The sequence below is a fragment of the Perognathus longimembris genome, chromosome 18, assembly GCF_023159225.1.
Source record: "Perognathus longimembris pacificus isolate PPM17 chromosome 18, ASM2315922v1, whole genome shotgun sequence".
NCBI lineage: Eukaryota > Metazoa > Chordata > Mammalia > Rodentia > Heteromyidae > Perognathus > Perognathus longimembris.
Genome location: NC_063178.1, coordinates 750,209 through 757,558, shown reverse-complemented (window position 1 = coordinate 757,558; position 7,350 = coordinate 750,209).

The following is a 7,350-nucleotide window of genomic DNA, read 5'->3' as shown; positions in this document are numbered from 1 at the left end:
CTGTAAAAATCAGTATTTAAAACGCTTGAGTAGTTCTTAATACAAAAAAAGTGAATTCCGTTCACATTGTGACGTCAGTGCGGCCTCCAGGGACACAATTCCAGGTCTGGGTGGGGGGCATGTCTATATTCTCAGGACTGTTGGTGGAGGCAGCGTGCTCTCCTGTTGGGGGCGATTCTCATGTGTGGGTCGTGTGTGCTGTTCCAATTCGTGTGTGTGTCTGTGTGTCTGTGTGTCTGTGTGTCTGTGTGTCTCGATGAGCCGCTCCACATTTCCTTCAGCACCACGAGGAAGAGCCATGTGTACTTGTGGTTTGGTTTGGCTTAGGAACAGTTTTAGCCTGGGAGGGAGGCCAAAAGTGACAGCCGTGTCCCCTCCCAGCCAAGTCTGTCGTGGGTGACACCCAGGAACATGGGGTGGGAGACAGAGTGAGTGCAGCCTCCCTCCGGACGCTTGTTCAGAACAGCCTGTGGGCTTTATTCAGGATCTTCGGCCCCAGGGAGGGGAGCACCGTGGGGCAGGCAGCCAGCGTAAGGCCTGTCATCAGGACATAATTATCAGGGCCCTAGATCCAACCTCAAGACACGCCTGGTCTCGACACAGCCGGGCGACACACCTGCAAACTCAGAGCCCTGACAGACCCTGGGGGAGGGGGAGAACAGGGAGGAGGGAGAAGCTCCGGGCTCTCTTCTGGTGTAATGGCATCGAGTTAGCCTAGCATATCAGCGAATCTAGGGGACACTGAGGCACCTAGCCCAGACTCCAGGATACAGTAGTCGGTGAAGCACTTGAATAGATCAGGATCCACTGAGTCAGGGCAAAGGCTGACCTTTACAATCTTTGAGGTGCAGCCATAGGTGAAGGGGCGTGGACACCAGTGTGGGGTGACCAGGGAGGGAGGGGTGTCAGGTCTAACAGAAACCCTCAAGATGCTCCCCAGACAGCAGAATAGCACATTACCTGAAGAAGACTGTGCAGACGGAACTGAGACTAGACCTGCAATGGGCAGCGTATCCCAGCTTTTCTGGTGAGCACGGTGGGGGGGTGGGGGAGATGAGCTCCTCACAGAACCTAAGACTCCAAAGTACCAAGCTGACGTGGACGTTCCTGACAAGGCTCAAGAATATTTATAGAAACACAAAAGTACCTAGCAATCAAGGTAAAACTCATAACATCTGGCGATCAATTAAAAGATGCCCCGTCATGCAAAGAAACAGGAAAGTACGGTCAGAATGGGGGGGTGGGGGGTGGAAATCAATCCATCGGAACTGGCCCAGAACTCACCCGGGCTATCAATTCAGTTTAGACAAGGACACAAAGACAGCCATTATGAATCAGGAAGCCAGAGTATGGAGGGGCGTGCTGAGGAGAGACGGAGAAGACGTGGAAGAACACAAACTGACCTCTGAGAGGCCAAAGATACACAGAATGGAATTAAAAGCAGATTAGACACCAGGCGGGGTGGGAGGGGAGCAGTAAAGAGGAGAAGAAACTAACGAGACAGAGACAAAGAGACTGGGGAATGCTTGAAGAGTGCAGCTAGGCTGGCAGCAGCTTCAAGGGGCATCCATCCCTGTGCAGCACCGAATCTTCACCTCCCTGGTGATGCGGCCAGGCGGCAGCCATGGAACCCTGGTTCTGTGCCTGGAATGTGCCCACGGCCACGAGACCACAGCCTCTCGGGGGGCCTGAGAGCCCCCATAAGATGAGACTGCGGAGGGAGGTCCTGGTCCCGCTAGATGATGGAGACTGCGGAGGGAGGTCCTGGTCCCGCTAGATGAGGGAGACTGCGGAGGGAGGTCCTGGTCCCGTTAGATGATGGAGACTGCGGAGGGAGTTCCTGGTCCAGCTAGATGATGGAGACTGCGGAGGGAGGTCCTGGTCCCGTTAGATGATGGAGACTGCGGAGGGAGGTCCTGGTCCCGCTAGATGAGGGAGACTGCGGAGGGAGGTCCTGGTCCCGCTAGATGAGGGAGACTGCGGAGGGAGGTCCTGGTCCCGCTAGATGATGGAGACTTCGGAGGGAGGTCCTGGTCCCGCTAGATGAGGGAGACTGCGGAGGGAGGTCCTGGTCCCGTTAGATGATGGAGACTGCGGAGGGAGGTCCTGGTCCCGCTAGATGATGGAGACTGCGGAGGGAGGTCCTGGTCCCGCTAGATGAGGGAGACTGCGGAGGGAGGTCCTGGTCCCGCTAGATGAGGGAGACTGCGGAGGGAGGTCCTGGTCCCGCTAGATGAGGGAGACTGCGGAGGGAGGTCCTGGTCCCGTTAGATGATGGAGACTGCGGAGGGAGGTCCTGGTCCCGTTAGATGATGGAGACTGCGGAGGGAGGTCCTGGTCCCGCTAGATGATGGAGACTGCGGAGGGAGGTCCTGGTCCCGCTAGATGAGGGAGACTGCGGAGGGAGGTCCTGGTCCCGCTAGATGAGGGAGACTGCGGAGGGAGGTCCTGGTCCCGCTAGATGAGGGAGACTGCGGATGGAGGTCCTGGTCCCGCTAGATGAGGGAGACTGCGGAGGGAGGTCCTGGTCCCGTTAGATGATGGAGACTGCGGAGGGAGATCCTGGTCCCGTTAGATGATGGAGACTGCGGAGGGAGGTCCTGGTCCCGCTAGATGAGGGAGACTGCGGAGGGAGGTCCTGGTCCCGCTTGATGATGGAGACTGCGGAGGGAGGTCCTGGTCCCGCTAGATGAGGGAGACTGCGGAGGGAGGTCCTGGTCCCATTAGATGAGGGAGACTGCGGAGGGAGGTCCTGGTCCCGCTAGATGATGGAGACTGCGGAGGGAGGTCCTGGTCCCGCTAGATGAGGGAGACTGCGGAGGGAGGTCCTGGTCCCGTTAGATGATGGAGACTGCGGAGGGAGGTCCTGGTCCCGTTAGATGATGGAGACTGCGGAGGGAGGTCCTGGTCCCGCTAGATGATGGAGACTGCGGAGGGAGATCCTGGTCCCGCTAGATGAGGGAGACTGCGGAGGGAGGTCCTGGTCCCGCTAGATGATGGAGACTGCGGAGGGAGGTCCTGGTCCCGTTAGATGATGGAGACTGCGGAGGGAGGTCCTGGTCCCGCTAGATGATGGAGACTGCGGAGGGAGGTCCTGGTCCCGCTAGATGAGGGAGACTGCGGAGGGAGGTCCTGGTCCCGTTAGATGATGGAGACTGCGGAGGGAGATCCTGGTCCCGTTAGATGATGGAGACTGCGGAGGGAGGTCCTGGTCCCGCTAGATGAGGGAGACTGCGGAGGGAGGTCCTGGTCCCGCTAGATGATGGAGACTGCGGAGGGAGGTCCTGGTCCCGCTTGATGATGGAGACTGCGGAGGGAGGTCCTGGTCCCGCTAGATGAGGGAGACTGCGGAGGGAGGTCCTGGTCCCATTAGATGAGGGAGACTGCGGAGGGAGGTCCTGGTCCAGCTAGATGATGGAGACTGCGGAGGGAGGTCCTGGTCCAGCTAGATGATGGAGACTGCGGAGGGAGGTCCTGGTCCCGTTAGATGATGGAGACTGCGGAGGGAGGTCCTGGTCCCGCTAGATGATGGAGACTGCGGAGGGAGGTCCTGGTCCCGCTAGATGATGGAGACTGCGGAGGGAGGTCCTGGTCCCGTTAGATGATGGAGACTGCGGAGGGAGGTCCTGGTCCCGCTAGATGAGGGAGACTGCGGAGGGAGGTCCTGGTCCCGCTAGATGAGGGAGACTGCGGAGGGAGGTCCTGGTCCCGCTAGATGAGGGAGACTGCGGAGGGAGGTCCTGGTCCCGCTAGATGATGGAGACTGCGGAGGGAGGTCCTGGTCCCGCTAGATGAGGGAGACTGCGGAGGGAGGTCCTGGTCCCGTTAGATGATGGAGACTGCGGAGGGAGGTCCTGGTCCCGCTAGATGATGGAGACTGCGGAGGGAGGTCCTGGTCCCGCTTGATGATGGAGACTGCGGAGGGAGGTCCTGGTCCCGTTAGATGATGGAGACTGCGGAGGGAGGTCCTGGTCCCGCTAGATGAGGGAGACTGCGGAGGGAGGTCCTGGTCCCGCTAGATGAGGGAGACTGCGGAGGGAGGTCCTGGTCCCGCTAGATGATGGAGACTGCGGAGGGAGGTCCTGGTCCCGCTAGATGATGGAGACTGCGGAGGGAGGTCCTGGTCCCGCTAGATGAGGGAGACTGCAGAGGGAGGTCCTGGTCCCGTTAGATGATGGAGACTGCGGAGGGAGATCCTGGTCCCGTTAGATGATGGAGACTGCGGAGGAGGTCCTGGTCCCGCTAGATGATGGAGACTGCGGAGGGAGGTCCTGGTCCCGCTTGATGATGGAGACTGCGGAGGGAGGTCCTGGTCCCGCTAGATGAGGGAGACTGCGGAGGGAGGTCCTGGTCCCATTAGATGAGGGAGACTGCGGAGGGAGGTCCTGGTCCCGCTAGATGATGGAGACTGCGGAGGGAGGTCCTGGTCCCGCTAGATGAGGGAGACTGCGGAGGGAGGTCCTGGTCCCGCTAGATGATGGAGACTGCGGAGGGAGGTCCTGGTCCCGTTAGATGATGGAGACTGCGGAGGGAGGTCCTGGTCCCGCTAGATGAGGGAGACTGCGGAGGGAGGTCCTGGTCCCGCTAGATGAGGGAGACTGCAGAGGGAGGTCCTGGTCCTGTTAGATGAGGGAGACTGCGGAGGGAGGTCCTGGTCCCGTTAGATGATGGAGACTGCGGAGGGAGGTCCTGGTCCCGCTAGATGATGGAGACTGCGGAGGGAGGTCCTGGTCCCGCTAGATGATGGAGACTGCGGAGGGAGGTCCTGGTCCCGCTAGATGATGGAGACTGCGGAGGGAGGTCCTGGTCCCGCTAGATGAGGGAGACTGCAGAGGGAGGTCCTGGTCCCGTTAGATGATGGAGACTGCGGAGGGAGGTCCTGGTCCCGCTAGATGATGGAGACTGCGGAGGGAGGTCCTGGTCCCGCTAGATGATGGAGACTGCGGAGGGAGGTCCTGGTCCCGCTAGATGATGGAGACTGCGGAGGGAGGTCCTGGTCCCGCTAGATGAGGGAGACTGCAGAGGGAGGTCCTGGTCCTGTTAGATGAGGGAGACTGCAGAGGGAGGTCCTGGTCCCATTAGATGAGGGAGACTGCAGAGGGAGGTCCTGGTCCCGCTAGATGATGGAGACTGCGGAGGGAGGTCCTGGTCCCGCCAGATGATGGAGACTGCGGAGGGAGGTCCTGGTCCCGCTAGATGATGGAGACTGCGGAGGGAGGTCCTGGTCCCGTTAGATGATGGAGACTGCGGAGGGAGGTCCTGGTCCCGCTAGATGTTGGAGACTGCGGAGGGAGGTCCTGGTCCCGTTAGATGATGGAGACTGCGGAGGGAGGTCCTGGTCCCGCTAGATGAGGGAGACTGCGGAGGGAGGTCCTGGTCCCGTTAGATGATGGAGACTGCGGAGGGAGGTCCTGGTCCCGCTAGATGAGGGAGACTGCGGAGGGAGGTCCTGGTCCTGTTAGATGATGGAGACTGCGGAGGGAGGTCCTGGTCCCGTTAGATGATGGAGACTGCGGAGGGAGGTCCTGGTGCTATCCAGACCAAGCTGAGTCTTGTGTGCTACCTCCCTGTGGCTGCCTCCTCCTCCTCCCTCTCCTCCCTCCTTCCCCTCCCGCCCTCCCGCAAGGCCCTGTGTGGTAGCCAGCACAACCCAGGCATTCATGGCGGTGGTGACGGCGCCTCTCCCCTGGTTCTTGGCAGGCCATCTTGCCCCTCTGTAGAATGGTGCTTTGTGCCTACAAAGAAGCTGGTGCACTGAATAGGGCTGGCACCGATGCCCTTGCACGCCTGCCCAGCCATCACATGCTGTGGGGTTTTGTGTTTTTTTTCTCTTCTGAAGCTGGCTCTTCAGAGCCCCCAGCTCTGCAGAGGATAGAGTGGAGGCCCTGGAGGCAGGCTGTGAACTTTGGATATGGGGTACGGCTTCAGAGGTTCCCTCTAGGCTGAACAGAACCCCTGGGACTTGGCCCAGGGACCCAGAGGACCCGCTTCTGCTGCTCCAGGCGGATGCTTGCTCTGCGGGTCTGACTGCGAGGAGCTGGTGGATACTGACCAGGCCCGGGGAAGGGAGACTGGGCAGTGGGGCCTCTGTGCCCGGCAAGAGGACTGGAGGCAAAAGGCCCTTCCTGCTGGCCCAGAGGCAGCCCTTGCCTTATGCTCCGCAAGGTCGGTTTTCGCCTCTGTGACAAAATATCTCAGAAAAACAACTTAAAGGAGGATTTACTTTGCCTCCTGTTAGCTGTTGAAAGCTGTCCCTGCCACTCACTTACTCAAGTTCTTTGGGATCAGCAATGACACTCCCTCCTCATTCCTGACTGTGCCAATCAAAGCTGTCCATTTTTTTTTATTGTTTGGTATCCTTAAAAAACATTAAATTTTAGTCCAGTGCCAGGGTCTCATGCCTATAATCCTAGCTACTCAGGAGGCTGAGATCTGAGGATCGTGGTTCAAAGCCAGCCCAAGCAGAAAAGTTCCCATGAGACTCTTACCTCCAATAAACTACTCAAAAGGGCTAGAAGTGGCGCTGTGGCTTAGGTGGTAGAGTGCTAACCTTGAACACAACAAGGCTCAGGGGCCAGCACCCAGGCCCTGAGTTCAAGCCCCAGGATTTCACACACACACACACACACACACACACACACACACACACACACACAACTCCTACACATTAAATTCATCGATTTTGTTAGGTCTTTCCCCAGAATCAACTTCTCTTTGCCTTGATTTTTTTCTGTTGTTCTAAGTTAATGTTCTGCTCTGATTCTTATTTCTCTTCCTTGAGTCTTCTTGGATCTAGTCTTTTTCCCTCTCCTGTTAGGTTGGAAGCTTAAATGATCAACTTGAGAATTTTCTGCTTTTTAAAAACTCCTGCATTAGCTCTATTTTATTAGTTTTGATTTGTTGGGCTTTTGTTCTATTCAGCTAAAAGTATCTATAATTTCTACTGTGATTTTCTTCCTCTTCAGAAGGTCCAGATGTGTAGGCTTTTTAGAAATGTATTGATTCCCAAATGGAGGATTTCCAAAACTTCTTGCTTTATCTTTTTTAATTTTATTTCCTTTGTGGTAGCAGAACATATTCTGAATGATTTAAATTATTTAAAACTTGCTGATATTTGTTTTAAGGCCCAGCACATGGCATAACCTGGGAAATGTTCCTTGTACTTTGGAAATTAAAAACAGGCAGTGGTAGTTCACCCCCCCCCCCCCCCCGAGAAGGAGCAGATAATTCAAAGGGTGACGCGAGCTCTCTGCGATGCTTCCAGGTCGAGGGAGGGCACCGAGGGGAGCCGGCAGGTCTGCCTAGAGGCTCCGTCGGCTGGGGCGGAGCGGCCACCTCAAATGTTCATCG